The sequence below is a fragment of the Rhipicephalus microplus genome, chromosome 5 (genome assembly GCF_043290135.1).
Source record: "Rhipicephalus microplus isolate Deutch F79 chromosome 5, USDA_Rmic, whole genome shotgun sequence".
Taxonomy (NCBI): Eukaryota; Metazoa; Arthropoda; class Arachnida; order Ixodida; family Ixodidae; genus Rhipicephalus; species Rhipicephalus microplus.
Genome location: NC_134704.1, coordinates 68,609,410 through 68,632,923, shown reverse-complemented (window position 1 = coordinate 68,632,923; position 23,514 = coordinate 68,609,410).

Below are 23,514 nucleotides of genomic sequence, written 5' to 3'. Positions count from 1 at the left end.
ATAACGTTTGTTGAAGAAAACAAATGAATGGATATAGATGACATGAATTGGCGCTCGTTTCCATAAGGGTTATTTATTTAGTTATTTGTTTTTCGGAAGAGAGAATTGACGCACAAAAATTATGAAAGAGATGCAATTTATCGAAATAAATAAATAAAGAGGCGCAACGAAAAAGGAAAGCTATAGCACAGTGATAGCGAGTGAGCCATTTCCTGGGAAACCGTGGCCGCAATCGTTTTGGTCAGGGCTGGATTAGCATGTCTTTCATTCTCCAATAAGAAACTATATTATATTTTATACCAGTGTCGCATGGGTACTTCTGACCGGGATCAATCAGTCCGGATAAAATTTTTGGTCGCCATCAAGCGCAGATTATGATGATTTTCTGGTGCAGAGTTTCTCCCCTCACAGGTAACCCGATAACTAGTTTCTTTCATAAATACGTGAAAACACAGTTCCAATTATTCATTTCTATGCTTCTGTTATTATGGTAGAATAGTCACTGTTGGCGACACTTAATCGTATTGACATTGCTCAAAGGCCTTCTTCCGTTTGAAGAACACTCGCAAAGCTACTTTCACGACGAGAAGATGAACACATGGCTGAATGATCCACCATCCACGTAGTCGTTGCATTATGTGACGCTGCATTTCCCTGTGTCATATACTGGCGCACAAGCACGAAAAAAATCCGAACACAGACGGACATGCCACAAGCGGATCTACATCAGATGCAAACGTACAGCATGTTATCATACGGCAGAAAAACATCTGCATCGTAGAACTCCCCATAAAAACTTTTATTTATTTTGCATGCCCACTTATAAGACTTTTGGAAGAAGGTAATCCTTTATTAAACGGTTGCCTCAGTGTTAATAATTTTATTATCACCATTTAAAAAATATTTCAGCTCTACTATGACGCGCAAGCTGCGCAAATAAACCGCCTCCATTGAATTCTGCGGAATTCCCGTGGGAGTGTCGGCGAAAAATGGCGCCGCGCGCCGTGCGTATGGGAAGCGGGCGAGGGTAATCGAGGAGGAAACGCGCATGTGAAGAAGAGTGTTGTTACTTTTCCAAGATCAAGGGGCTTTATTATATATTAAAGTTACTGCATATGCTACCCTAAAGGTAGCTTATAGAGTAACTCTAGTATAATTAGCCTTGCTTGTGTACATAACGAGAGTTTCCACCCGGGTCTCATGTGTGCCTGTTTCTCCTCCTTCCCGGCCCGCGCTTAGAGCTCCGGGCCTTGCGTTCCCCGTGCGTAGCGTCTGACGCATGGTAAAACGCTAACCGATTCGCAAGCGGCATGTCAGGCTTTTCTAACAGGTCGCGGCATTCAAAAAAAAAATGGCAGCATATCCATGGAGTGAATGATGGAGAGTGGGGCGAAGCATTCGTCCGTTCATTCGTTCTTGCTTTCGTCCGTCCATGCGTCCGTCTGTGTGACCGTCCATCCGCCCGTCCATGCGTGCGTCTGTTCGTGCGTCCGTCCCTGCGTTCGTCCATGCATCCACCCCTGCGTCCGTTCATGCGTCCATCCACGCATCTGTCTGTGTGTCCGTTCGTCCATCTATTCAACACTCCAAGTACCACCATCTCGCATCTTTTCATCATATATTCCCGATATAGAAGCACCGCCATCCAGCGGACATTCCATGGACTAAACGAGAGGTGGCACACGCACACTTTCTTACGGCTTGCGCTTCGGTTATACTTCCTACCTTTAACCACCTCGAGTTCATAGTATATACTAGTTCACTGTATTCATGGCACTGCGGCCCAACGCTCGCTAAACCTTTCTAAAGCCAAGGAGGTTACGCCCAGCGAGTATAACGTAGCAACCTTTTCCTGTCGGATAGTGCTCAATGTACATGCCAATAGCTGCTAATGGGAAGTGAGAGACAGCAGCATTCGGCTTTTACTTTCTTACGGCTTGCGCTTCGTATCAACTTCCCACCTTTAACCACCTCGAGTTCAACAACGCACCTTGTTCAACAACGCACTGAAGGAATCTCTCACCGGCACCACATTGGAGGTCAGAATGTTATACTTGTTACACACCACAACGGCTACGAGGAACAAACGGGTACCGCTATAAGGAGCTTCGCCCCTAAAAGCTCTCATTCTATTCTCTTACGCACATAGAAGTTGCTTCACACGACAGCAACATCATACGCCTGTTCTGGACTCCTGGCCATGCTTTACTGTCGGGTAATGAACGCGCTCACGCGGCTGCTCGAGAACTCGCTCTCCGAGTGGCCCCACGCAGTGAGGCGCTCAACACAGAGCCAGGTTCCCAACACAGAGCCAGGTTCACGCAACAATACATACGTCAACGACAGCAATACCAACTCCCACCAGACTCCTTCACACGCGAGGAGGCTGTTGCACTTCGCCAACTGCAGACGCGAACTTTTCCGAATCTCCACTTGATGAATAAAATATACCCGACTCGTTATACTGATGACTGTGCAAGCTGTGGCGCTATCCCCACAACTTTTCGCGTTACCGTAGAGTGCTCCGCCGCTTACTTCCCTCCGCTCCCTCAAATTCTTCGGTTCACCCGTACCCCAGAGCAGTGGGAAGGCACCCTTCGCGACGGTGCCCCCGAGGTCTGCCGGGCCCTCAAGGCTACCAAAAGCACACCTGCAGGATACTCGTGACTACGCCATAAATACAAGAAGTTTTGCAAGAACTTTTGTGTGAATTTTTATGCAGTGGCTGACGACGATGAACTATGCCTGAAGTGGATGTGCGCTACAGTTAATTGATGAACAAGAACAAGATTTCGTAATGGGTTGGAGCACTGGATGAGCCACTCGTTACACAATTCGCATTGTCTGATGACTGGTTGTTCCTTTGCCGTTCTAAAACCCTTTATTACTCATAAATACTAACGCGAATCATTTCCTGACATTAAGCCTAGGTATGTAAGGCAAGTTTGCAATGGAGTTCCAGACACTGTATGACGTGGAAAAGAAAGTAATAAAGAAAGGAATACCCGGCATGGCTCTGTGGAAGAATACTGAGCTAGCACGCAGGGGACCTGGGTTCGAATCCCGCTGTGTACATAGTCTTTTTACTTACTAAGCTTTTCTTCGTAGTTCAAGCGATAGCGGTACGGACATCGACGGCGGACAAGTATGGTGCAAACGACCCTTGTGATCTCATAGCAGCTTTCCCTGTAAAAATGAAAGAAAAAAGCAAACACTCGTTAGCAATGCTTGGCGCATACCACACCGCGATGCTTGGGAGGTTTCGTGATTGCTTGAGATACAATTTTTATAAATATTACGCGTAAGGGTACGAGCACACTAGCGGGAAGCGTGCCGCCGCGGCATGACGCGCGTCTTCGCCGCCAAACAATGAAAAGTGGCACGCTGGCCACATCTGCGGGAGTCACGTGACAACAGTCTCGAGCGGTCTCGCAGCTCGCGAGATTTCGCGCGCTTTTTCGTCGTGTGTTCTGACAACGCCTCCTGTACTAGGAAGCGTTGGTTCTGAGCTCTCCGACTTTACGGTGCAATCGTGCGAACAATGGCAGGCGGCGACGATCTCCGCGCAACGCTCAACGTTACTGTGATGTGTGGCAGCTTGGGCTAGTTGGTATGGCATGACGATAGTTATAGCGCGAGAACAAAACGACGACACAGAGACTATGGTTTTTATCACATGGTCACTGTCTCCTCTATATATTTTCGCGCTCTGCGCAATAAACTCAGTTGGAAGTTTTGTGTCCTTCTTGTCTCTGTGTCGTCGTTTTGTTCTCGCGCTATAACTATCGTTACCGTGATGGCGTGTCTGCTGTTGCTTCAGCATCGCCGCTCTCGAAATGCGCCGCGAAGATATTGGGTCCATCCGCTTTGGAGGTACAGAGATACTGAAGGCATGAAACAGGTATCCTGCGTGCGCTGCAATATGAAACGGCACGTCATTGATCACTTACTTTTCCGCATAGTGAGGTGTCTGCCTCAGCATGCTGTCAATAATTGAGAACAGGGGCCACTTAATTTTGCCATTATTGCCTGGCACACCGCTCCGAGTGTTCGCCTCGACTCCCGACACGAGCTTCATCCACCTGTCTCTAATATTTTTAAACTTCAGCATGGCCAGTGTTCCTGCACAAGTGAGTGAATAAAACATACAATTCATTCGCGCTCAACATGCAATGAGCCACGCAATCGCCACTTACCTATCAATCCAAACATAGATCCTATAAGATCCCATCTGTACATTTTTGCTTCCTTATCTTTGTAATCAGGCATCGTTTTGTCGTATAAAAAAGGGTAGAGTCTAATCTCCTCTAAAAAGTGTTCGGTGTCCATGGTGCGTGCTTCAAAAAACGACGGCGTGAGAAAAATGACAGCCGGAAAAAAAAAAAGAAAACAAGCTCCGTGCGTTGCTATGGCGACTACCACACACGTCGCTGATTGGCGCTTTGCTTGGGCGGCGGCTCTTCGATTCGGCTGTCAAGGTGGATGGACGTGTTTTTTGAGCGCTCCGGATCGACTGCGCAGATAAGTGTTTTTGCATGTTTTGAGCTTGTCTTTATATTTATAAGGCAGCGGTTGAAATCTTCGTAGCACTTATCTTATGGTACGGCTTTTTCGGGGGCCAGTCACCAGGTATTTATTAGTTAGTGTGGGTGTGTGTGTTTGAATTTTTTGTTGCTGTTTTTTTTCTTTTGCCACCCCGTGGGGGAGGTGCGCGTACATTGAACACGCAAATTTTTGTAGTAGAGCTTAGACTTTCTTTTTTTTCTCGTAGTGCAGGGCTCGAGTTTAGTAATTATCGAGTATAGGGACAATTGGTGTCAGAAAAGCATGGTTAAAAAGACCGTAAAGTGTTCAGGATGTGGAGTGGGTTTGAAAGTGGACCCAAGCGTAGAAGCGGATGGAGAAGAGGCTGACGCGAAGTGTAGGCAATGTGAGGTCGAGGAAAAAATGGAGAAAATGATGGTTGCCCAGAGTGAACTGCTGATGAGAATCGCCGAGCTCGAGTCTGCGTTGGCGACAGAGCAAGAGAAAACAAGGGCAATGGGAGAAAGACTGAAGTCCGCCGAGGAAGCGCTAGCGAAGCTGAACAAAGAAGCGACCTACCGAGAGAACAGTAGGGATCCGGCCACCAGAACGGTGGAGAAGGAAAAGCAAGCAAGTTTGGAAAAAACAGGTTTAGCCGGTTCAACTGTCGCAAGGCCCAGCTTCAGCGAGGTAGTGGTGGGGCAGGGAGAGAACAAACCAGCCGGCGTCACAGGTGCAAGTAGCCCCCAGGTGCAGAACGCTCCACCGGAAAAGTCACAGCATGTGATAATCGCCGGAGACTCAAATTTAAATCGATGCACAGAAGCCATCAAAGAGAGGGTAAGAGGTGACAAGAGGGTTGCAGTAGGGGCGTTCCCAGGACGCAAGCTGGAAGCAGTCATGAAGCAAGCGAGCGCAAAGCTCAAAACGACAGCTGATAGACGAAACCTCGTGATAATTTCAGGTGGTTTAAACGATGTCCTAAATGAAGATGCAGCAGGACTAGCAGCCACACTGGCGAAAGGCGTCGATGACATGCGCGCCACTTCTCCTAAGGTGCAGGTAGTGATATGCACGATACCGGAGGTACCGGTGCGTGATAACAGCCTGTAAAGAGCGGTGGTCAACGCAAACCAAGGGATATGGCGGATGAGTCGAGAGAAAGGCTTTGAGGTGGTGGAAATAAACGGAGAGGTGCATAGGTGGGGGGGTTCTCAACGAGACAGAATTCACTTCGATGGGCGGCTAGGTCATGAGGTGGGTTGGCGACTTGCAGGACGCGCAGTAGCTTTTTTGGGGGGCAAGCGAGCCCTTCGGGGTGCAGGATAGCTAGTAACGGGGAAAACAACCAGGGAGACTCTTCGACAGGTAGTTTGGACAGATACGATTCCAAAGTGGCACCAATATCTAAGATAGGTAGAGTCCGGGGCATAAATAGATGTAGCCACGAGCGCCGAGCCAATTCAGACATAGGGTATATTAACATGCAGGGTGGTAGGAACAGGCTGAAGTGGGAAGAGATAGAAGAACAGCTAAGGGAAGAGAGGCCGATGGTATACGGTTTTGTAGAAACACATCTCAGGGACATGGAACAACCTCCGAACAATCCGGACTACGCGTGGGAATATTGTAATAGAACAGAAGGCAGCAGAAAGGGGGGTGGTATTGGGGCATTCATTCATAAAAGTACAGACTGGCAAAGGGTCAAGCAGGAGTGCAAGGAACATTTATGGCTAAAAGGGAAAGTGGCAGGTCAAATGACACTCCTTGGTTTCGTGTATTTGTGGACGGGAGTAAAGGCCAGAGAGGAAAACCAGGTAATGGTAGAGTGTATATCAAAGGACATTCAGGAGTAAGGAAGAGAGTGCGAGATAATTATACTAGGAGACATGAATGCGCACATAGAAGATATAGATGGGTATACCGATCCGACAGGCAAAATGATCATGGATATGTGTGAAAGGCTTAATTTGATCAATTGCAACAGTACCGAGAAGTGTGAAGGGCAAATAACATGGGAGGTAGGAAGACTTCAGTCGACGATAGATTATGCACTGATGTCACATAGGATGTATGATAAGCTCAGGGGAATGCACATAGATGAAGGTGGCTCCAGAAGTCTGGGTAGCGATCACAAACGTATCAAGCTAAGTTTTGGAAGAGCAGTGAAAGTGGGATGGAGACAAGATGAGCAACTACAGGAAAATTTTTATCCAGAAAGGCAAATTGAAATAGCCACTAAACAAACTGAGAAAGTAATCACGGAGGATAATAAGACAGTGTGGACATACACGAATCTAATTAGACTCTTTGAGCTAGAGCTTGCTAAGACGTGTGGCAAGTCACCCCGGAAAAGAAGACACAAAACCAAAAGTTGGTGGGATGAGGAAGTTAAGAGAGCCATAGCAAAACGTCAGGAAGCCTCTAGGGAACACAGACATGCTAAGCAGCGGGGTGAACCGACAGATGATGTTGAAAGAAAATGGGCAACCTTTCTAAGCTGTAGAAGGGATGCATCCCTTCTGATCAATGAAAAGATTAGAAGGAAAGGAGCTCAGTGGCTGGCAGAAGTACATAAAAAAGATCGAAAGGCAGCTGCGAAATTTTGGAACCATCTAAACTCCCTAAGAAATGAGACGAGCCTAGAGCAGAGTTTTATAACTACAGCCCAAGGTGCTAGGCTAGAAGGGGACGAAGATATTGAATATATAAGAACAAGGGTGACAGAAAAATTTCAACAAAGAAGTACTTTATGCATCACAATAGACAAGGACGAATCAAGTGGTGCAATGGCTCCATTTTCACAACAAGAGTGGGAAAGGGCTGAGAAAAGGGTTCCTAGTAGTACATCAACAGGCCCAGATGGCATTCCAATTAGGCTGATAAAGACATTAGGTCCGAAGTCTAAGCAGGCTTTGAGAGAGGCAGTGAGCACAATAATAATCGATGGTGAAGTTCCCGATGAATGGAAACTTAGCAGGATGAGCATGATCTATAAAGGAAAGGGGGACAAAGCTGACATAAACAACTACCGTCCTATAACAGTGACATCAGTGGTCTACAGGCTGGCGATGAAGATTATAAAGGAAAGACTGCAGGCGTGGATAGAGGATGAGGGGGTGCTGGGGGAACTGCAGAATGGGCTTCGGAAACACAGAAGGTTGGAAGACAATCTGTTCTCACTGACGCAGTGCATCGAAATAGCAGAAAAGGAACACAGGCCCCTGTGGCTAGCATTTTTGGATATCAAGGGAGCGTACGATAGCGTGGTTCAAGAGGAATTGTGGGGAATACTGGACACACTAGGCGTGGAACATGTAGTCACTAATCTTTTAAAGGGTATCTATAAAGGTAACAAGGTAGTTATAAAGTGGGAAAAACAGGTATCCAAGCCTGCAGAGGTAAAACGGTGGCTTAGGCAGGGGTGCCCCCTGTCACCCTTATTATTCATGATGTACCTACAAGGATTAGAGGCAAAATTAGAGGGAAGTGGACTGGGCTTCAACCTCTCTTTAGTCAAACAAGGAAAACTTATTGATCAGGCACTACCAGCATTAATTTACGCAGATGATATAGTGCTAATGGCCAACAACAAGGAAGAGTTGCAGAGATTGATGGACATCTGCGGTAATGAGGGAGATAGGTTAGATTTTAGATTCAGTAAGGAAAAATCAGCAGTCATGATTCTCAATGACAACGAAAGTAGTGAGCTTAGAATACAGGAGGTCACGCTAGAGATAACAGATAAATACAAATATCTGGGCGTATGGATAAGCAATGGGACCGAGTATCTGAGGGAACACGAAATATACGTGACGACTAAAAGTAACAGGAATGCAGCAGTCATGAAAAATAGGGCACTGTGGAATTACAATAGGTATGATGTTGTGAGAGGAATATGGAAAGGGGTCATGGTTCCTGGGCTGACGTTCGGCAATGCGGTCTTGTGCATGAGATCAGAAGTTCAAGCAAGATTAGAAATTAAGCAACGTGGAATAGGTAGGCTTGCTTTAGGAGCTCACGGGAATACACCAAATCAGGGAGTACAAGGTGATATGGGATGGACATCATTTGAGGGCAGGGGAGCTAGCAGCAAGATAAAATTTGAGAAGCGATTGAGAGAAATGGGGGAAGAGCGTTGGGCTAGGAAGGTTTTCAGCTACTTGCACATGAAGAATGTCGATACAAAATGGAGGAAGCGAACCAGGAAGTTGACTGGTAAATACTTAGAAAACAGCAGGTGGCCAAACCAAAAAGAACTATCGGTTAAGAAGAAAGTGAAGGAAACGGAGACTGACATGTGGAGAATGGGAATGATTGAGAAGTCCGCACTAGAGATCTATCGAACTTTTAAGCAGGAAATTACCAAGGAAAGGATCTACGATAATACTCGGGGTAGTTCTCTACTGTTTGAGGCCAGGACGGGAGTACTGCGAACCAAGACATATCGGGCCAAATACGAAGGGGTAGACACAGTATGCAGTGCGTGTGGAGAGGAGGAAGAAACTGCCGAACACTTGATAATGTTCTGTAAAGGGCTTCACCCTATAGTTCAGGATGATGGCGCACAGTTTTTCAAAGCACTGGGATTTAGGGACAGCGAGGGCAAAATAGACTTTAAGCGGGTAGACTTAACTAGAAGGAGGTTATCTGATTGGTGGCTAAAGTCAAGGCACGAGTGAAAATTAAATCCTTCACTGCGAAGTACGAATCCTCAACTTCATTATTTAAAGGGAAAAAAAGATAAATGTAATGGTTAGTTCACTAAGTATTACGGCTAGGTGGCGTTAGCCGCCGCCCGATCTAAAGGGTACAGCCACATCCATCCATCCATCCATCCATCCGGCGGCAGAAATAGCGCAAGGAGCGATTGAGTCGGCGGCAGAAATTCCTCGACGCTCGGCGGGAGAAAGAGAGAAAAGCAGCGTCTCGCGAGCGGCGCGCGGCAGAGCATGGCGCCGCTAGTGTGTTCGTGCCTTAAGTTGCGAATTCTCACGTTTATTCGAGAGTTTACGCGACCATAAGCGATTATGCTGAAAGGCTGTAAGGTTCGATGATGACGTTCCGCCGATTACCAGATTAAACGACGGCCGACAACTGTACACGCCGCTACCATTTTACAGAGTGAATCGCTTGCAGACTTTTATCTGATTTTCCATGCACAACTTCGCCCGAATAAAAAACATGCTTTGAATGACGGTGGTTGGTCGCTAGGGGCCACGGAGTGCGGACGCGCTTCGCATGGGCTCCGCAGATTTTTATGGTTTTCGGCATTTGCTTGCCTGCCATTCTGTTTACAGTCTTTTTAAGTGACTGCGAAAGTATTGTGGAGTCTACCTAAACCAAATTTAAGCAAGTGAGCCCCAATTTCGGCTACTCTGAGAAGATTTTTCGTGCAGCTACGCTGGCCCAACAAGCCGGTTGACGGGCACGGTAGGCCTGACGCGTCCGCGTCACGAACAGGTGCTATTCATCTGCTGTGCTGGCGTCTGCAATGGACGTCGTGCAAGTCGACGGAGAGGAAATATCACTGACGGAGTTCGGTAAAGAACAAGGATGGTGCATGAGCAAGCGTAATACCAAGAAAGCGGATGGAGGCGTCGACTTAGCGACGAACCAGCAAGCAATGCCAGTGTTTTTCAAGAAAGAGGCGTTTATACGCAAAGCAACGCGGCAAGTGCAGAAAATTACCAAGGTGAGCCGAATGCCCAGCCTGCCGACGGATGATTATGAGATCATCGTACGACCCTGCAACGGCTTCAAATTATCGCACTATCAGAAGGACCACGTCCATTGCTGCATACGCAATGCAGCAGGGGTGGGACGTGAAGCAGCCGAGGAGGACAGCATTTGTCTGAATGAGCGCCAAAACTTCATTGTGGTAAGCACGCCGTCAGAAGATCGTGCAAGGTGGTACGGCGGCATTTTGCAAGCTGCGCATCGGTGACCGCGAGTTTGAAGCGAATGCCTACAGAGCGCGCCGCCGGAAAACACATTCAAGGGCCTCATCAAGGGCATATCACTAGCCGAAAAGCCAGCGGATGTGGTGAGAAGTCTCGTAAACCACTGTTACCCGAACGTCCATCATGCCAAGCGCATGGGCAACACGACCAACGTGATCATCCTGTTCGATGGTTACTACGTGCCACGTTACGTGAACTTCAGAGGAATGGTGCTAAGGTGCACTATCTGCAAGAAACATTTCGACCTGTGCTTCGAGTGTGGTCGTCTGGGACATAGTACCGACGTGTGACCCGACGCGAACGACAAGAAGGGCCGTGGATGCGGATGCAGCAACCCGCCCAAACGATCATCGGTGCGAGCCCGTGTGCCTGCTGCGCGGAAAGGATCTCCTCACCGGAGACCGCATGTGCAAATCTAAGTACAAGACACCCTACCTCGTCAAGCGACGACAATGGGAACGCAGAATGCGCGAGGAGGCTGAGGCGACCTATAGCAGCAGCAGCACCGTCAACGACGGAGGGGAGGGCTCCCGCCGACGCCACGCATCAAGACGACGCAGCGGTCACAGGCGATCGGCCTCGAGGGAAAGCCGCATGCGGAGCCGCACTCGCTCCGGTACTCGTTCTCGGGCACATTCCCACGGCGTCTCCCGACCACGTTCAGCGAGGACGGGCAGCAAGTCGACGACCCAAGCGACCTACGCCGCTGCAGCCAAAAACGGAACAGCATTGGACCCCCATAACGTCAAGTGGGTCGCGCGTCTCGCGCACCGCAAACGCGAGTCGAGACTACCAATAATAGACAGCCCGATGTAGACAAACGCGAAAATTCTGCTGCCAATACCAACAGTGAACCGAAAGGCTCAATACGGAAACGACTAGATGAGTTTAAGTGTTTAATAAAAAACACTACGGCAGGAGAATGCCGAGTTAAGAAACGACATTGAAACGTTAAAAGGGAAGGCGCTGACAGTTTCTTTACTTTCTTCTCTTCCTAAACTCGTCACCGGCAACGCAGCTGCTAATACCGGCCAGAGCGCGCAAGAAGCCATGGATGCGCAGGACGCGCACCCCACACCCTCTAAACCCGGAGTAGGCTGAGGTCAAATAGCAGAAACACGAGGAGCAACTCCGCGAGCGAGTCGACAAACTCGACGACAAGGTAGACGCGATAATTAGTTAACAAGTGCAGCAAACCACGCAACTTAACAGCGCAATAGCTCAACAAACCACGCAAACCAAACAGTTGAGCGTTGCGATATCTCAGCTCACACAGGCGGTCGCGACGCTGCAAGCGCGCATGGAAGATATCGAAATGCGTCTTCCAGGTGGAGTGGGTCAACCCGTGCGGAATACTAGACAACCTTACTTCAGGCTGTTATATTGAATGGCATATAATAACACGTACAGTCACCATGGATCCACACGAAACCACACAAACACAACGCTCACGACAGCGTAACACACGGAACACTCTCACTATCTGGCAGTGGAACTGCATGGGGTTCAGGAGAAAACGAGCACATCTACAACAGTTCCTACGAATCTGGGAACAACTGTACGTAATACTTTCGCAGGAAACCAACGACCCGGTCAAGCTGGCGGGGTACAAAGCAATAGATGAGTCTGTGAACGCGGGAGCATCACCGGTCGCTGCGACGCTAGTGCGACGCGACCTCACCGTGGCGCAACGCGAGCTTATAAACGTCATCATACCAGATGTACTCATAGAGCTCATTCCACCGAAAAGGCGTGACCCTGGCATGTTTATACTGAAGGTCTATAGCAGGACCAAAGCCACACATCGTTTTAGCAGGTCACTGCGAAAGGCGCGTGAAGCAGCCGGTGACGGGCCCTCGCTCATCGCGGGGGACTTCAACGCACCCCACGCGGCGTGGGGGTACAGATACGAAATGCCACAGGGTAAGCGCCTTTGCGACGATATGCAGAATGAGGGGCTCGAGCTTATAACAGATTCTATCGCAAATCTTCACCGACTCAAGGTCAGCGGTCAGGGCTTTCGCCTCTGGTTCCGTCTGTACTGAAGTATTTAGAGTACTTAAAATATGACACTTTCTCCACATACCATTACCTGGTTTTCTGTAAATCTCGAACCACTACTCGACTCTAGTAAACCTGAATGACACTGCTCACTCCCGGGCGCGCGCACTAATCGTCCACGCAGGGGAGGACGTAGGACTGCAGGTCGGCAGTGAGATGTTCAGGGACGCTTTACTTACATTCAGTAAAGCGGCTAAACATTACCAGTTCAGTAGGTGGTCATTTGTTCCTCCGCACAACAGGTTGTCTAGACCTCAGGCCATCACGTTTAGAATGCTCCAGACCAGGTGCTATCCAAGCCTATTTTTCCTCAGCATAGTCTCCTCAGAGGCTTTTGACTCTACTTGTCCTGATTGTGGTGAGGTTTGTGACTTAGCACATATGCTCTGGCAGTGCCCCTCGTTACGGGGCCCAAGTCGGCTCACAGGATCTGGACTCTGCCTTACGAAGTTCAGAGTTGCTACCGCAACTGCGGGCTGTCCAGAGAGCCCACGATGCGGCGGTGAAGCTAGGCCTCCCCATTCCCACGTGGGAGCGGCCCGCCACGTTGCTCTATCAGAGCAGCGTTTCTCAGGACCCAATAAAGTTCTCTGTCTGTCTGTCTGTCTGTCTGTCTGTCTGTCTGTCTGTCTGTCTGTCTGTCTGTCTGTCTGTCTGTCTGTCTGTCTGTCTGTCTGTCTGTCTGTGTCCGCGCCTACGCGCTGGGGCAACAGCGTATGTGCAGATATATATACCCGACCTAGCGTTTATTAACAACGTCTCTATCGCGCAATGACACAACACGTAGGAGGACCTGGGTAGTGATCTGAGTGATCGAAATACAGGTTGACGCTGGACGTCACCACAACCTTCATTGGTACGCTGCCAAGGGCAAGCATCATCGGCTAGTGGATTGGGACGCGTTTCGCCAAGTCCAGAAAGACCAGAAACGTGGCAGCGCGGATATCGAGGATATTGAGAGCTGGACCGCGACGCTTTGGGGCGATCAAGAAATGGCAACGCGGGAGGTTCCGCCGGAAGCAGAGCTAAAGGTAATAGACAGTAAACTCTTACACTTGTGGGAAGCCAAGCGCTGCTTGCAAGACAGGAAGTGTCAACGCCACAATAGAACGCTACCCAGACGCATTGCACAGCTATGCAGGGATATAGAAAAGTATGCCTTACAAGTATACAAAGCACAATGGGAGGAGACATGTAACGGGATGGAGAACCAGGTGGGCTTGGCCAAGACGTGGCATCTCCTCCGACATCTCTTGGATTCGGAGGAAACCAAAACAGCGCATGAGCTAAACAAGGTACTGCACCAGTACAAAGGCACGTCCGCGGACTTTCTTGATGACGTGCGCAGCAGTTACTTCCTCAAGCCCCATCGCGCAGCCGGCGTACGTACGGGATAGCGAGATTAACGCGGAGCTAGACGAGGCCTTCATTGTGGCAGAAAAGAGGGCGATACTGCACAAGCTCAACACGAAATCGGCAGCAGGCCGGGACGGGATAACAAACAAAACGCTGCGTAACTTGGACGATGAGTCGATAGAACAATTGACAGCTTACATGAACGAGTGCTGGAGCGCAGGCGCTATACCGAGTTCGTAGAAAACGGCGCACATAATTATGATCCCAAAACGGGGCTTTCGACTAATATATCTCACTTCCTGCTTTGATAATCACTGTGTTGCGGGCAGCTCCCACGTGGGGACTGAGATGCCAAGCTCCTCAGCCGCCTCGTGTGTTTTGGAGGACCAAATAAAAGTTTATCCAATCCAATCCAATCCTGCTTTGATAAGCTCATGGAACACGTGGTTCTCGCTCGTCTTACCAACTACCTCGAGGACCGAGACATGCTCCCTGCACACGATGTTGGGGTTCCGTCGTAATTTTTCCACGCAACACGTTATGGTTCAACTCAAACTTGGTATCGTAGACAATACCACGTGATCTACATAAGCGATACTCGGGCTTGACAACGTTAAAGGCGTTCGACAACGTTAAGCACGCCGCAATACTTGAAAGCATACGAGCGTTGGGACTGGGATAGAGAACGTGCCACTACGTACGAGATTTCCTTACAGGTCGCCGGGCCCGCTTAGCGATCGGTGGACTAGAACCGCAAGATATAGACATGGGTTGCACGGGCACGCCACAGGGCTCCGTAATTTCACCCATGCTTTTTAACCTCGTGCTTGTCGGGCTACCACGAAAATTAGCTTTGATAGAAGGCCTCCACCACGACTTGTACGCCGATGATATCACCCTCTGGGTTGCTGAGATGAATGACGGAGAGATCAAGCAAACGTTGGAGGAGGCGGTCGACGTGGTACAGGACTACCTTCGCGACAGGGGCCTCAAATGTTCCGCGGCTAAATCGGTAAAAGTTTGAACATGTCGACTCTTGGCTCCGTCAACGTCAAGGCGACGTGACATCAGTCAATATTTGAAGCGCTTAAAAGCTTCCATATTCGCCACAGGTAATAGCTTACAGTGGGTTTGAGGCTTACGTGACCTTGATACACTGAAAGAAAATTGATACAGTAGCCGGAAATACTGTCCACGCACGTTTATTTCAATTTTGTTTCATTTGGTTTTCGCCTACAAAGCCTGGGAGAAATACTCAGTGCTAACTGCGCCTTATTATTCGTAAAGGTTTGCGATAATTGTAGATCATTGTGTTAAGATTACGCGCAAGACGCGAACACTCGAGCTTATTCCAGAGGTAGCGTGACGACCAGTGATAAGGCTACAATATTCGACGGCACATGTGTAAATGCGGACGCAATTTGCCGCTTGTATAAGTTGATCGACAGCAGGTGCGCTCTGTTCGTCGAAATCAATGCCAGTGTGTTGCTGTAATCGGCCTCTTCCGTTTCCCGGTGACAAGTCCGGCCAAATACGTAGTCTGCTCCCTTGGTGAACGCCACGACCACGTCACAATACAATGCCAGTAAAGTGACATCTACTTTCAGTCATATTCTAGCTTAAACAAAAAAAAATAGTTTGAGCCTGAAGATAGGAACTACTATAGTTAGCTACGCTAGGACTTCGGTGTGCCTCATACTTCGCTTCAGACTGGGTTCCCCTGCAACAAATTACTCAGGTCACCGCGGTGTCACATTGGTAAAAGTGCTCGGCAGTTGGCCCTAAGGACGCGGGTTCGATGCCTGCCCCGGCGGTCGCACCCCTATGGGGGCGAAATGCTCGAGGCTCGTGCACAGACCTGTGTGATGGAAGGTGGTTGAAATTTTGTCGCGAGTTTCATCGCTGGCATGCCTCGAAATCACGTTTCAGTGCATGGGATGCAATTTATTTGAGGATCGTGCGACCAATTTTGCTTTTTATTGAACTGTAGCAAAACAAACAAACAAAAAATGCCGCCTCTGAACTCCAGTGAACCCCTATTTCGGTCACACATTCAAAAAATACAAAGATAGGTTTGTATAATTTACAGCACAGATAACTTCAGTAACAAATGATTATGCACAATAATGGAGTAATGAGTTGGATGGCTGTGACGCTTTCATATCAACGGCGCTTGCCGAATTTTATCACAGGGACAGCAATAAAAAAATATTTAAACCAACTGTGTATATGTAACTTACCAGTACTGGACAATGCTATGCACTCTTCGCCAGAATTCAAAAGATACTTCGACATGGAATGTAAGAAATCAAAAGATTTACGTAAGAAAAACCAGGTGTAGGAATACACAAATGTACAATAAATGCTTGACGATCATGACTGTCCCAAAAAATATAACTTCTTCGCGGTCATAATTGTACTTTAGTGCTTCACAATCAAAAACCAACCAATCCTGTCAGTTACTGGAGTTCTTGCATTAATTATTGTTAATTGCAACGATGACACAGACTACCTTATTGAGACTAGAAGTACTCTAATGGCAATACTCCACAATATCAGACAACGCACTGAAACATGAAACTGACTGATAACCACGAAACATGTGGTAGTGACTCGATGGGTACTTAACAAGCTTTAATGCAAATGAGTATCATGACTTCGCGCTGAACATGTTTGAAGCATGGATGCAAAAATTTAAAGAAAAAAATTTCCAGCCACGAGTTTCAAACCGGGCTTTCGACCTTCCTCACTATTACGATTACGCAACACTCGTAATCCTTGCATCATCGGCAACTGTGACGCGTGTTGATTAGAGGCGCCCGTCCAACTTCTTCATGAGCACATCGTTACGATAGAGCAACACTTCCATGTGCAGAAGATGTTCCTTGTGCATCATCTCGGCTATTCTAGACGAGTATATGTCACACTGCACCGCCTTGTCCTCGAACGTGGGCTTATGTTTACATTGCACTTCCTTGTCGAAAGAGATGGCAGTCTCGGGGGTGTGGACTTCGACGTCCGGCAGCGGCATGGTGTAGTCATGGCAAACATCTCTGCCGGTGAAGCAGCTTTGTCTAAAGCCTCCAAGTTCACCATCACCGACGCCAGACGATGGAAGGTCACCATCGGCGTGATTCGCCTCACCCGGAATGCGCGTCGGTTTCGAATCAGGCGGGATAACAACTACGGTGCCGCTCGCATTGTCGCTCACCAACGTTGGACTATAGCGATCAAGCGCCCGTCCAGAACCACCACCAGCGGCGCAAGGATGAGGCGGGCAGCTGGAGATTCCTTGTCCGTGCGCTCCCGTCTCGTCATACTTTTCGAGTTCAGCAGCTCCACCGTCGGTATCTTGCCCGAAGGCCTGTTGTCGGGCGTCGTCCATCTTGTAGACTTCAGACATTACAGACTCTGGCACGCAGGCGACTTCGAAATTGGGCCCAGCCGAGAGCTCAACAATGCTAGCGTTCCCAGAGTCCGGAGCTTGAACAAAGGTGACGTCTAAATCGGACCCAGCCACGGCTTCACCCATCTTAGCGCTCCCAGAGTACGGCGCCAGTTTCACTGATCGTGGCTGGTCTTCCAGAGACCTCACGCGCTTCGGAGCCTGCTTCGGAGCCCACATCAGAGTCCGCATCGGAGCCCGCTTTAGAGCCCGCTTTGAAGCCCGCCTTGGAGCCCACCTTGGAGCCCGCCTTGGAGCCCGGTTTGGAGCCCGCTTCGGAGCCCGCTTTGGAGTCCGCTTTGCAGCCCGCTTTGGAGTCCGCTTCGAGCGCCTTGACGCAACATTGCCCGACCTCGAATTGCCCACCGTGAAGTCTGGGTCCTTGTCGTCGTCGGACGTGACCTCATCGTCGTCACTCTCTTCGTAGGTGTCTTCGCTCTCCTCTTCTACCCTGGCCGTCGAATTGACGATCTTCATTGAGCTTCTGCTCATCTTCCGGGCCAAGGTAGCCGGCGACGACGTAAAATTAGGCCCAGCCGAGATCCTACTATTCTCAGAGTCGGGGGCTTGAACGAAGGTAACGTCTAAACTGGGACCAGCCACGGCTCCACCCCTCTTAGCACTCCCAGAGTACGGCGCCAATTTCATTGATACTGGCTGGTCTTCGGGAGACCTCGCACGCTTCGCTGCCCGCTTCGGAGCCCGCTTCGAGCCTCTGGACGCTACACGGGCCGTCCTCGAACAGCCAACCGTGAAGTCTGGGTCCTTGTCATCGTCGGTCATAACCTCATCATCGTCCCTCTCTTCGTAGGTGTCTTCGCTTTTCACTTCTACTGTGGCCGTCGATTGGACGAACTTGAATGCGCTACTGCCCATCTCCCGGGCCAAGATAGCCGGCGACGCGTCGCCGAAAATCAGTGCGTCTAGCCTCTCGGTCACCTCGTCCTGATCCGTGCCATCAGCGATCACGTCCCAGAAGAACGCCTCTATTTCCTTGGGAGCCACTTGCTTCCTTATCGAGGAGCGCACCTGACGGGCCATGTTTTCCCACAAGCGCCAGTGACTGCAATCCCAGTGGTCGGCATTAGGAGTAGACTCCATGATTCGCACCATAAGGTGAACCTTTGTGCAGGGGAACATTTTGTACAGGGCGCGCAAGAACGCACGATCTTCGAAAGACCAGGAAGAAAAGTAGTAGTTACCGCCTTTGGGCAAGGACGCAGCTCGAGTCTTGGTCTGTTTGACCCGCATCTTGCGATATCACTTGATTAGGGCAGCCGCAACAACGTTCGATCCTCTGCGTTAACAAGACAAAGACCGTCGCTGCAAGCTAGCACGTGCTCAGCAGTTCTCAATGCACGAGGCTGCGGATTTTCTTTCCTCCATGCACGTGACAGAGGCCACGTTAGTGTGGTTGCTAGACTAGAAACGCTAGCGCTATCTATTTGAAGGAGGCTGAAACTCTCCCCAAGCTTTCTGTCATCCGCGCATGCTAAGTCCGACAGTGGTCAATGCATCCTGGCTACAAAACTTTATAGCCAATCTCAGCGCCGTTATAGCGTTAAGGAGCATGCTAGATATTTTGGCGGCATTCTCTTTGCGTTATGTTCTGATCGCCAGCTTTTGGCGCTACCATCGACGCAACCGGAGGCGGTGTTTGCATTGAGCGCGCTTTTTGGCGGGCCATTGAAAACGCCGCTCTGCGCCTTATTGTACAGGCCAGCAGGGGGCCGTCTGCAAGCTGGAGGAGGCTGCTGGTAGATGGTATCTTCGACTTGTACGGTTAAGTTATGTTACGCTACAGTTTAAACACGACTGCCTGTTTGTGAAGCGCAACTGGCAGTGTCCGCAGACTGCCGCTCGCAGCCTGCTTGATCGCCTCAGAACTGGCCAGACTCTGACAGCTGGTCACCCGTTGCAGTGACCTGCCATTCTCATGCAATTCTGCTGGTCGTGGGACAACAGAAGCACGCCAGTTTTGGTGAGGCGAAAACAGCGCAGACAACAAAAAGGGAACGCTGGGGAACCCTGATTGATTGTCATGTGGTGTTTAGCGTCCCAAAACCACCATAATATTATGAGAGACGCTGTAGTGGAGGGCTCCGGAAATTTAGACCACCTGGGTTCTTTAACGTGCGCCCAAATCTGAGCACACGGGCCTACAACATTTCCAACTCCATCGGAAATGCAGCCGCCGCAGCCGGGATTAAATCCCGTGACATGCGGGTCACCAGCCGAGTACCTTAGCCACTAGACCACCGCGGCGGGGTCACTGGGGAACCTTGCGCGCGCGCTTACGGTTGCAGGCGGTCACGACAGGTGCACCATGACTGACAGCGTGCATCAGCCGCTAACGTGAAAGAAAGAAAAGGTTACCTTTGTGAAGTTCAGAACCGTTACTGCCGCGAGAGTGAAGTCAAGGTATTTGTCCCCCTTTTCGACAAACTGATACATCGAACCCTGTACACCTGAAATGTAGAGTGATGCGCTACAGCTTCTTCCAATGCTTAATTACGGGAAAGGAGAAGTGAAAAGAAAAGCCTTGTGGTTAGCACAGGAAGAACGCTGGCCAAAGCTAAGGGTGACACAGGATACACGTGGTCACTAGTGCCATGCTGCGAAAGGGAAAGAGAGAAGACTGTAGTCAGAGAAGAATTGTAGCCAAATATATTTTTTTTGGATGGGCGTAAAAGTGGACCTACACCTCCCCACCCCAACACTGCCCATGGCTGCACAAATGAGATAGAACTAAGGATACTTATGAACAAGGTAAACAAACTGACTCTAACAATATGAAGGGAATGACAAGGCTACTTAAAGTTAAAAAGCAAGATCTGCTAAAGTAAAAAAATGGATTGGGCGACATAATGAAAAGAAAGAGTTAAAATCTTGCACAATCTGTTCAACCCACTAATATAGTATTTACAGCCAAAAAAGAGAGCACCTAACGGTGAATTCCTTATGTACATAGAAATATCAAGTATCAGTTACAGTTGAACCACTTTATGAGAGAGAGGTACCGAATTACAAGGGCTCTTTTAAGCAGGGTGCCGCGTTTTAACTTCCTGATGAACGTCAATTTCGTGCCCTGCCGAGGTGGTTTAGTGGCTAAGGTACTCGGCTAATGACCCGCAAGTCGCGGGATCGAATCCCGGCGGCTGCATTTTCGATAGAGGCGGATATGCTGTAGGCCCTTGTGCTAAGATTTGGGTGCACGTTAAAGAACCCTATGTGGTCGAAATTTCCGCAGCCCTCCACAAAGGCGTCTCTCATAATCATATGATGGTCTTTGGACGTTAAACCCCACATATCAATCAACGTCAATCTTGTATAGGCACGCTATTATTAAGAATATCATCGAGCTGTAGCGTAACTTTCAAGTGCCTAATATTAGTTTTAATATTTCCTGATATGCTACACGGACCATTACACACATATCCCCATTTCTCTTTCCGCAATGCTGGATAGCAAACCGGAAATTTTCTTCTGGTTAACCTCCCTGCCTTTCACTCAATCTTATTATCTCTACACACATATACATAGTGGTATTTTGTCTAGCACAACTTTCCTACATTACTGCCTAAGTTTCCTGAATGTTAGCATGATGGCTTGTGAAGGTGCCAGTGACGGTGCAGCCGATTGCTTCTCTCACATTTGGCCGGTAGATTCGTCACTGTTAGAACACAGCATTGTGGGTAGTGTCTGCCTTTGGTGCTTTTTGGACGTTAAATCCCACACATCAATCAATGGGTAGTGTCTGCCTTGCTTGTTGTAATGGAACCTAGCATTACGGAAAGGCCTGCAGACACGTGTGCTATGCTTTATTCGGGGCAGTGCCAATGGAGAACCCACCACATGCTTTCGGTGTTCTCGGCCCCAGCGGTGCCCACAGACACAGTTGCTTTCCTACATAGAGCAATTTCTAAGTGTTTCTCTCAATCTGTGTTTACTGACGTCCACATTGAACATCAAGAGTGCAAGCTTGTCATTTCACTGTTCCCACAATGAATGACACAGAAGTTTTCAGCCAATGGAGCTGGATTAACGTTAAAAAATAATGTATGTCACTCGCGAAATTGTTCACCATCATTGAAGAACAAGTTGTCCTTTAAAACCAAGTGTCTTCTACATACAGTATCACCCCCCCCCCCCAAATAAAAACACCTTCCCGAAGAGAATCATGACGAAATGCAAATGCATTGCGTAGACTCTATAACGGCGTTTCGCACGTCAGAACCCAGCGTTAAAAGAATAATGTTTTCATTTTTTTTTCACTGTGCAGCCAGTAGCGCCAATCGCCACACGTAGCATTTTTCTGTCGCGAGAAACGCGGTATGCGTTTCCAGTTCTAGTAGCTAGCGTGCACGGTTAAAAAATACTATGAAGTGAAGAAAACAAACGGCGTTCACGGCTCGGCGTTGACGTTTTGCAGCGGCGTCTCGAGCACATATTTCCGTATGTTCTTGAGAGGCACCCAGCCAGCAAATGGTCGAGAGTGAAGCGTGAGCGGATGAGAAAGTGGATCGCAGGAAGGAGAGAGAGTGAACGGGAAGAGGAGCGGCAAAGTACTGCACCTACCCTCTCCTACATTCTCTCGCAATACATGCTCCGGTTGCCAGGAGCAAGGATAAGCACGCGCGCCTGCAGCTGTTGCTATGAGAGAGGGCGGTAAACAGATCCCGACGGACTTCTGACATAGCGCTACTAAAAAAATGCATTCTCATTAAAAAAATATGTCAAATCAATAGAAGGGATAAAGTGGCCCAACATGTAGGTGAAAGACGTTTGTTATAATGCCCAATTATCAATTACATCAGTGCATATTACAAATGGGGTTCAATAGCTGCTGCCTTCAGGTGAAGCAACAACACTGTTAAAAGAAATAAAAGCTAGACAATAATCTATCAATAGATTCGGAAGACAGTGGAATGGCCAACAGAATTGAAGATACCTGTATTTATATACCACTGCACAAAGGAGTCTATGCAGAAGAATGTTCACACCGTAGCCTTGATGTCATGTATGAGTAAAGCACTCTATCAAGCAATACAGGAAGTGTTAAAACCATAAAGGAAGGGAGAGATTGTGACAGAGCAAGCAGGATTCAGAAAAACATGGCACAAGAGACAGCAGTGGGAACATGAAATAATTAATTAAAGAGCTTTGTGTTCTGCTTCGTCAACTGTGGCGAAGCTTTGCATCTAGACGGGTGCCCTGAGGGGCTGCTTGGCACATTATACCGCAATGAACAGCGTGATAACCTGATAAAAACAGAGGAAAAGACAATGCATGCTGTTCTGTTGTCTTCTCATGTTTTCAGTCTCGTTTTCGCACTGCTCACTGCCACTTTACGCTCACTCAGCCACTTCAAATAGGGAGGTATCAAGGACATGTTAGTCAAAATCATGAAGAGAGGGACATGGGCAGGACATGTAGCGAGTGGTCAAGATAACTGCTGGTCACTAAGGGTAACCAACAGGACTCCAAGAGAAGGCAAATGCGTAAAGAGAAGACAGAAAGTTAGGTGGGCAGATGAGGTTAAGAAGTTTACGGGTACAACGTAGCAGCAGCAAGCACAGAACCGGGTTGATCAGGGAAGAATGAGAGAGACCTGTGCCCTGCAGTGGGCATAGTCAGGCTGATGACGAACCACTTCATAATGTGTAATCTCTGAAGGTTTCATACTAAGAGAAACATCCTGTAGGCTAAAAGAGATAAAAGCAATACTGGATTTTCTCTAGACATTGATAAGACTCCAACAGGTGTGGAACAAGTGAATAAGCTAAACAAATATTTTGTACTTAAAACCTTTCTTCTTCTTTAGGATCAAGCATAGAAAAAGATGGGGGCTATAATCTCTACGAAACAAATGGAGCCAAAAATAGTATTAGAAGAGAGATTAGTGGCCCATATTTTGAATAACTCGCGATCACTTAGAATATTGAATATACGAAAAATTGCTAGGAGAACCAACTTACCAGTCATAAGAGATGCTAATTCAGAATGTTCCTCTGTAACAAAAGTCTAAAGACTAAATCTCTCACACTTTGGACATGTTATGGGGACTTCAAATTAACGCTACTGAAAATGGAAACATAAAATGTGTACGCCCGCTTATGACACTGCTTAGACGGCGTCCCTCAATCCAAAGGGAAATGTCTCATT